This window comes from Protopterus annectens, chromosome 13.part0 (genome assembly GCF_019279795.1).
Source record: "Protopterus annectens isolate FY-2018-M chromosome 13.part0, PAN1.0, whole genome shotgun sequence".
Classification (NCBI taxonomy): Eukaryota; Metazoa; Chordata; order Ceratodontiformes; family Protopteridae; genus Protopterus; species Protopterus annectens.
Window position 1 is genome coordinate 1,327,000,788 of NC_056747.1, and position 10,000 is coordinate 1,327,010,787.

A 10,000-nucleotide genomic window follows, 5' to 3' on the forward strand; every position below is an offset into this window, starting at 1 on the left:
TGGGGAGGGGGATGCAGAATGAGTGTGAACCTTTAAAGGGCAATGGGGTAAGGTCATAATGCAAATCCTTCAGATACGTATAAAACTGCAGCAACACGGGGCTGATGTTATTACACATCTGCATTGGAGGAGGGGTTAGAGGACAGAATGTAACAGGAGAGTGAAAGCAACCCAATATAGTCCATGACATGGCATATAACAAGCATGTCTCCCTCTAGCTAGGTTTCCTAAAAAGTGATACACAGTGGATTAGTTGACAAGGTCTATTAGTTGGCATTCAAAAAAAAAATGAAAGAGGTAATGCACACTGTTCTTTTTAGACTATTGAATTTGAAGTCATATAGTGCATACATTAGTTAAATATGCATTCTTAAAAACAATGGAAAAAGTCTGTGTGGCTGAGGCCATATTTTGGTTATCTGTTCTTCAGTTTCCATTTGAAAGTTATCCCATAATTCCATTGGAGTGGGTGGGGTTACATAATTATGTACGCAAATGTTATGTTAATCAGCGTACAGATTTGTATCTATTTTTCATGGCCTTTGTCCAGATTTTTGATATTTCCAGGTTGAGCTGTATGATGGGTAGATTACCATAGCTTAGGAAGACTGGGAGGAGAAAGGGTGAGGATCCAGGAACCCCTGAAGAATGGACGTAGTGAAGCCCGACCTGGACCTGTAAAATGAATCTAGCTTATAGAGCTTTGTAAAGGTATGTACAGAGGACTATGCTGCTGCTTCTTCTAGAATACTTCTGGAATCCAATCCTTGCCAAAAAGCCATAGTTGAAGCCAAGATCCTAGCAAAATCAGCACTAACATGTCTAGTCTGCATGGTGGTATGACCTCATTCCTCATCATGTGTTTATGTACCAGAACACTGTGGTGTTGTTTGTAAACACTTGAAGAGGTCCTGTGCACCACAAATGATTCAGAGTTGAGGGCATTTATAAGATCTAACAACTCTTTTATGTTGATGTCTTTTGATAAGTCTTTTTTGTCCCAAAGACCCTGTACCTTTATGCCCACTGACAGTACTCTACAAGCACAGTCTCAGACATCAGTAGTGACTGAATGTGCTGGGGCAGGAGGGAAGAATGGGAGACTATGATTCTGGGAAATTTGAAGTCTCCACCACATAATCTCCCTTTTCACAAATCCTAACAATGGAATTTGAAAAGCCAATAAATGCTGATGCTGGAACAACTGACACTTCAGATACCATTTTATCTTTCTCATGTGAAGTCTTGCAAGATGTATCATGAGAACCATAGATGTCATCAGACCTAGAATCCTGAGGAATTCCCTCACTGAGACTTCTGCCTGAGTGGAAAACCCCAAAACAGATCAAAATGCAATTCTGTTTTCCTAAGGAAGAAAAGCTGTTTGTACTAAGGTGTCCAGTTGGTACCCCAGAAGAGCAATCATGTGAAAAGGATCCAGAAAAGACTTCTGAATATTTTCTTGGAATCCCAACCTGTGTAGGAGATCTCTTGCCCAAGAGAGATATCCCTGACACTTTGAAAAATACTCTACAAAGATAAGCAAGTTATCTAAATAAGGACAATTTGATTACCCTGCAGTCTGCAGTTACCTATCAAAGAAGCAAGATACTTTGTAAACATTCTTGGAGCAGAAGATAGTCCAAATGGTAAGGCAGAGAATTGATATTATGATCCAGACACACAAAACCTTGAGAAATGCCTGAAGTCTAGATGAATAGGAAAGTGATTGCAAGCATCTTTTAAATCTAGGGTCACTAAGTATCTCAAATGAGGAAGAAGGGGGTAATATGATGTGAAGTGATAGCATTTTAAACCTGGGCACTATCAAAAGCTGGTTCAGGAATTAAAGGTCTAGAACTGGTCTCCAAGAATCTTTCTTTGGCACCAAAACGTTCTTGAATACATTTTTTTCTCGTAAGAGGAGAGGAGGAAAAGCTTCTATTAACCCATGAGGCAGCAAGTGTATGACTGAAGAAAAAAGAAGAGCTTGGTGTGCAGATGAGGAGGAAGACCATGGAAAGGAGGTAGATCCTCTCACTGCCATCTGTAGTCTAGATGGATCTCATTCCAAACACATCTGTCTGAAGCAAACTGTTTCCAGAGAGAGAAATGGAGGTTCAAACTTTCAGGAAGGCTTAAGGGCCTAGCAGGGTGAGAAGGAAGGACAAAGTCCGTCATATAGCCTTTCTTACTTATTTGCTTGTCTTTTGTTCTGAGGGGTACCAGTTTTATTTTTGGAACCTCTCAGGCACTGGTTTATAAATGTCTACTTACCAGCATTTTGCTGGGCCTGTTTAATTTACTTTTTACTGAAATTAGATGAGAAATTAAAGAATCCTTTGAAAACTTAGAGAAGGAGAGCTGGAAAATCTGAGATTCCTTGAAAAGCTTTCATCTTTCATTATACATTTTAATGACCTCAGCAGCAGAAGATCCAAAAACTGGTTACCCACCCAAGGGAATGTTCAAAATGTCATTTTGAACAATTCTGGGAAAGTTTGTAAACAAAGCCAGGCAAACCTCCTCAAAACAGTTCCAGTGGCAGCAGCCCTATAAGAGGCATCCACAGAGTCAGAGGCACATCTCAAACATTGAGTAGTGGCTTGGGAAACAGCAGAATCCAAATTACACAATGCAGATTTCTGATTACAGGAAGGGACTGATGCCAAAAATTCCTCATGCTTTCACAGTTAGCCAGGAAAAATTTCAACATGTGAGCCTGACAGCTAAGAATCCTAAAAACAAGAGATGCAGAAGCATACACTTTTTTCCCAAACACATCCCATCCTTGTCAGAAGGAGTGGGATTAGTATTAACAAAATAACATAGCAACAGAAGGATTTACTAAGACTGAATCCCTTTAAGACTAGACATTCATATGTGTTTTTTTTCACTTTCACCACTGTTTGCATTCCTTTATGTTCCTTCATACATACATCGACTCACAATCCAGTCATACAGAGGACTGGGGTTAAATGCTTTTGTATCTTTGAAGCCATTATTAAATGTGAGGACGTCGAGAAGATAATATTTACTCAAATATTACTAGATGTGTATTGTATGTTCTTATGATTTTAATATGTTCTACATTTTAGAACAAAGTATGTTTTCTGATAAGTGTTGGGATGATTGAGAGTTTTTGTATGAATGGAGTATTTTGAGGTGTGATGTGATGGCTAGTATCCTAGTAACAAAAAATGCATATTCTTCTTCTTGGCTGTTTTTAGAGTTTCATTGAGTAGTAGACAATATTTAACCAAGTGTCACTTTGTCATTATATGGTCTGAAGAAGCAATTGCTTATTGCGAAAGTCCTCACTGGTACTTATTAAAGACATTTGATTTTATTGGGCAGTGATAGTTTTTTATTATTTGGAGTTGTTGGAAAGCGTATGGGATGTATCTGAGCTGTGTGCCTGCGTGATTCTGTACTTTGTTTTTCTGCTTTATTTAAATAAATAAATGAACAAATAAATAAATATGCTGGGTCTTGCTTCAGATTAGTGTACAAAAACTTAAAAGACTAAGAACATTTATAACATCTATTTGTTTTTTACAGGCAGCTGATTGAGTGTCAGGGAAACTGCAGGCTGTAACAAAAACATCATCCAAAGCAGGAATACTCTTGTAATAAATCATAATATTTTCTGAGGGACTAAGAAAAAACACTATTTTCCCACTGAAAAAAAAGCTGCTTCATCATGGAAATATCACAAATCACACTTTCCTTAGACTCATAAATCAAAAATCTAGGGAAACAAAACAACATCTGCCCCTTCACATTTCTCAACAGGTTGGATTTCTTGAAACTCTTCAGGGAAAGAAGAATCCCTTTTTCTTTTACCAGAAACAGCTTTATACGAAGGGTGAAGAGTATCCCTGCCCACTTTAGTAATGGATGCTAACCCTAATGGTAATACTAACCCTAACCACATACCTCACCTTAGAAAACATTTCCTGTAATATTACCACTATTCACACAAACTGGGCCTGAATAGGGTTCTGGTTTATAGATCAAAAAAGGAATTAATTTTTCTTTTTGGATCTATAAGATTTTGGATATTTGTCTTCTTGCCGAAATTAAATTTCGTATGTTTTAGCTGATCTTTTGTGTTAGTCATTTTACATGTCAACCATTCATGATATAATCACACACAGGTTTACCTTCATGTGTGTGTATTGCATAAGGGCGAACAGCAATTGTCCGAAAGACAGTTTGCAAAGTTTGCAAATGCTGAACGGAAAAAGGATCGAATGTGCAATAAGCAAATGCACATTGACATTCGCTCATTGCACATTCGGCATTTTTGGGGATGATTGCACTATAGTGGGGATCAGGAAATGGTCACTTTTCCCACTGTAGTATGATCTCGGAGTTAGAATATTAAAGTAGGGGGGATGCAGGGGGGCTTGCCCCCCTGCTTTAAACCTCATTACATTTTTCTTTCGACATAAATGTTCGAAAATCATCGAATCTGCTTTTTAAATTTGAAGTTTCAAAACTTCGAACTTCAAATGACCAACACCAGAAGATCAAAGTTTTGAAACTTCAAAAATGAAATAAAAAATAAAAAAAAATGTTTACATTTTTGCATGGGACAAGCCCCCTGCACCCCCCACACCCCCCTGCTATATAAATATACCAACTCCAATATCGCAGTACACTGAGTAAAATGGTAACTGTCCCATTCCACACTGTACAACGATCTCCATTCAAAACATTCAAATTTTTAAATCTTTGATCTTATGGTCTTGGCTGCTTGAACTTTTGGAACTTCAAGCTTCTGAAGGGATCTATATATATATACATACATATATATATATATATATATATATATATATATATATATATATATATATATATATATATATATGACTAAGACAAGAAAATAGTACAGTTCCAATGGAACACTCGAGTGTAGTATTAGTGTAGCTGTAATAACTATAATAAGAGCATTAGAATATGACTTTGAACAAATTTAATTGAGCGCGCTTTCTTCTTCAATACCAAGACTTCATCAGAAACATTTAAATCACAAAACAGTAGTACTTTTATGCTTGTAAACAATTGAATAATTGCCGATTAATGTTACATCTCCCATTCATTATTTAAAGAAACATACCACAATTCACAATTCATACATTAAAAGTGTCATTAAAAAAAAAAAAATATATATATATATATATATATAAAATATAATATATATATATATTATAAATATACTATTATATATATAAATCAGTTGAAATATAAATAATAAAAAATATATATATTAAAAATTATTATATAAATACATATATGAACAAAAATACAATTATACAATATACAAAAAATACAATTTTTAAAATAATGTTAAAATATAATTGAATGATATACTAATTAGTTTTTAATACTAGATTTGGGGGTAGAGTTCAATCTCAGTTGTTCCATTTCTTCTTGCCTTCCAACCAATCCCATTTTTATACCTTTTTCCCTCACCCCACCAATGGTCATCCACCAAATCAAAATAATTAAAGGTTTTACAGGACAACTGGACATTAACAAAGTTTAGAGGTATATATTACTACGTCCTGGGCCTGATAGCATAAAGATGTTCATATATGCATCTCCTCCCTCTCAGTTTAGTTTTGAACATAACATTTCTTCTGGCATTTGCAGACAGAAGGTAGACTAGTTGTTTGGAATTAGGTTCCACCCAATCAACAGTAATAACATGAACCATGTACACCTGAGACATGAACCACAGTTCTAGTTCCTTTATGTCATTTGTCTTTATAGGATGTTCAAGTAAGTACCTGAGATTGTGACTAGTTTTGAATACAAAACAGGGTTTGTTACCCACAATGTCCATTAAACCTTCTTCACCCTTAAACATTACCCAATTCCTCTGAATTATTTGTCAAATATCCTTCGAGGGGGACTATTATAAGCAGACTAAAGGGGTTGCCATGGAATATATATATATATAATATGGAATTGTGTTTATTTTCTTTAAAAATAATGAATGGGAGATGTAACATTAATAGCAATTATTCAATTGTTTACAAGCATAAAAAGTACCATGTTTTTTTGGATTTATATGTTTCTGTCTGAGTCTTGAAATTGAATGACAAAGGCATTAATTATGTGTCATAAAGTTCTTCTAATGCTCTTCTTTATAGCTATATTACAGCTACACTAATACTACACTGAGTCGTCGTTGGAACTGTATTATTTTCTGTTTTAGCTTGGTTGGTATGAAACCCGAATGTGACTTTAACACTTCAGTCCAGTTTTGTTCAAGTAAAAATCTTCTGACAAAGTATCATATGACCCATATATGCTTTTCCTGTTTGTGTTGTTACACTGTTTTACAGGGTCTTACATTTTCAGTTTCTTTATTACAGCTTTAATTCCAACTCATTCAGAGTGACAGATGTTTCCTAGTGAGCTTGAGTTTTTTTGTTTTTTGTTTTTTTTATATGCTTCACTCCTTTTGGGGATTTATTTGCTTATTTTTATGGGGGCCTGTTCTTTCTCATGTGAGGTGGGGTTTGTTTCATAGAGCTCATTATAGTGACGGTTTTGTTTCATGTTATATGGAAATTTGGATAGCATTTTTCATACTAATTTAATATTTACTCTTTAAATGTGTTAAATGTATCATAGTAGAATATTAGGTGACACAAAAGGCTTTTTTAAGCCTAGTCATGCTTCCCAGAAAATTTTGATAGGTCCTGGTTCCCAAGAGTTTTTGTGGTGGCATATATACTTGGGCACGGGTGGCCAAGCATTTATAAGCTGCTTCCTGTCTCTGATCGAGACATAAACACCAGATCAGGGGTAGATTTATGCTTCCCCATCCACAAATCCAAGTTTTGCTTGAATAAGTGCAGGAATGAACTCTGCTTCACATGGATGGGAAGCCTGTTCCAAAGAAGGGGAGCCTCTGAGACACATATCTGTCCCTTCAGCATATCCTGTTAATGTTGCAGGCAAGGTTTAGGTACCTGGATCATGTGTTCCTGGTGCTGTTTGTTTTATGGATGTGCCACAGGTCTGTTAGGGCTGGATCAGTGGATCTTTTGAAGGCCTTTCATAGGTCATCTCTCAGCAGTGTGTAGAAGACCACATATAAGTCCAAGCCTTTGAGGTGATCTGCACAGGGCTTTTATTTCACACCATGTATTTTCTGCAAAGCATCTCTGTGGGCATTCTAGTTGTTGCATACTCCTGGCCAGCTACATACTGAAGGGGCATATTACTCAATGACTAAGCTTAAGAGAGCAGAGTACAACAGAACAGTAACATATATGGATCTACATGCTATGCACCTGCTTAGTAATTGTGCAACATAGAAAGACTTCTTCTGTATGGTAGACACATGATGGTCAAACGCCAAATCACTGTTTACATACTTTCCCAAATCCCTGACTACAGAGTCTACTCTTAGGGTTGTATTGTCATTGTGATAGTTTGCAGGGGTGGCCCTCTTTCTGAAAGATACTATGATGCACTTTTTGACATTGAGTTTTAAACCATGACTCTGGCACCAGTTATTAGCCTGTGTCAGACCTTCTTGTAGAATATTTGTTTAATAATTGCACCCAGTTTGCAATCATCTATGAACATAGTCAGCCAGAGGCCCTTGCTGTTAGCTTTGACCTCCCAAATAGGAGCTGCCACAGCACTGAGCCCTGAATCACCCCACTAGTAACTGGTCTTTTGTGGAGGTAGACTCCCCTAGTCTGACATCTTGGGTCCTGTCTGTAAGCCAGCTAACTATCCAGTGGATGATTTAAGGTTTATATCTAGTTTAGTGAGCTTTTCTACAATTCCCAAGTGGAGCACTGTTTCAAATTCCTTGGCCAGGTCAAGGTGGGCAGTATGCAGTATGGTCCTTGCAAAGAAGTGCACCAGGTTGCATAGACAAGACCTATCTTTGACAAACTTTAAATGATCTGGGTCAAATACTTCCAGGTAACCTATGTCATTTAGGCTAGACTTGCCTTTGACAAACTTGAACTGATCTGGGTCCAGTGCTTGTAGGTTACCTGTGTAATTTAGGATATCCATGATTATTCTCCCCACAGCTTTGCATAACAGATTACTCAGGTTTATAGGTCAATTATTCTGTGGGTCTATGGATGGCCTGCTCTTATTCAAATATTTAACTGTTCCAGACCTCCATTCATTTGACAGGAAGTCTGTTTGGAAGCTGTGGTTATGTAGTGATTCTAGTGGGCCTGACAGTTTATGTTTCATGCTATTAAAGAGGCATCCTGAGATGTTATCAGGACCCATCAATGCAGAATTTTTGACCTTGAGGAGGGTCTTGAGTACCTGCTCTCTAGTGATCGTTCATGGATCTATGGGTGTGGGTATTTCCTGAGGGGCATCTAGCGGGGACAGAGGGGTAAAATACTGAGCTGAATTTGTTGACCAGGAGGTTTGCTATATCTTCTGGTTCCATATAGGTTCAATACATATATATATTTTTTTTTTTACCTTACTGGGCATTGCACCTCCTACCTTTTGCAATGAATGTCTTCCTTTTGTTATAGAACCTCCTATTAAGACTCTACCAGGGCATCTTGTTTTTTGAGTTGATCCTCTACTTAATCCTGGAAGATATGCCGGCAGTACTTTGATGTGGTTATTTTGTTGTTCTCGATATTGTTGCTTTTATACTACAAGGACTTGCTCTTATTTAGTTAATTAGTTCATAATAATTGTTGATGTCATAAGAAAATAAAGTATATGGTACTTATTCATTCATAAGTGGATAGGTGAACCTGTGAATGTATTTATTAATTTTCATATCGCCTGTTACATCCAGTTAAAGATTCTGGGGGTTCTGAAGTGTATCCTAATATTTAATGAGTACGAGACAGAAAAACTAATCTATGGGTAAGGCAGTAGTCTATCCCAATACAGACAGACACACACACACACACACACACACACACACACACACACACACACACACACATGAACACACACACACACACACACACACACACACACACACACACACACACACACACACACGCACACACACACACACACACACACACACACACACACACACACACACACACACACACACACACACACACACACACACACACAAACACACCCACACACACACACACACACACACACACACACACACACACACACACACACACAGCGTCATGCACTCAGATACACACTTGCACATACAGATACACATATACACTCGCTCTGTCACTCACTCAAAGACACACATACACTTGCACGTACACAGATACACATGAATCACTCATACTCACATACATATACACTCACAAGTGTGTGAATTTGCATGTATGCAAACACAGTCACTTACTCACACACACTTACTCACACATATACACACACACAGACCCACATACACACTCACACTCGAGCATACATAAATACACACATGGATGTACACACACACACACACACACACACACACACACACACACACACACACACACACACACACACACACACACACAGTCTCTCTCTCAGTGTTACACATGGCAAGCACACTTGTGAGCAATTTGGTCATTCACCAGTTCACGAAAAAGTCCTGAGTGGATACAGGGAGGACATGTATTGTGTTAACCATGGACGGAGTGCACAGATGTATAAATGCACCTTGTGCTGTATGCCAAATACACAGCTGGAGATTGCTATAAGTCATACATGTGAATCATGGCTGTTCCCACTGGTGAATAAGTCCAGCTACATTTTTTTATGAATGGTACGTGTGGGGGGAGACATCTGGCACACCAATATGTACAAGATACTCCTGGGGTCAAGATGGAAGTGACCATTGCATAGTAAGACAGTGCTACACAGAACAGTGATGGAGGGCAACCTGTGCTGTGTATAGCTACTTGATAAGGAGAAACCTCTGCACTGTGGTCCACCATCATGTCTAACTATGAGTTATAAAGGAACCACACCCATTATGCATCACAGCAGACTGGAGTTCATTACCATA

General features: G+C 37.7%; 1 protein-coding gene across 1 annotated transcript in view; it reads left to right on the top strand.

The window, feature by feature from the left end:
- The window catches only part of LOC122788060 (low-density lipoprotein receptor-related protein 2-like), a 1,238,079-nt gene that overhangs the window by 1,118,772 nt on the left and 109,307 nt on the right, over positions 1 to 10,000 (top strand). The gene's annotated exons all lie outside the window — the stretch shown is intronic.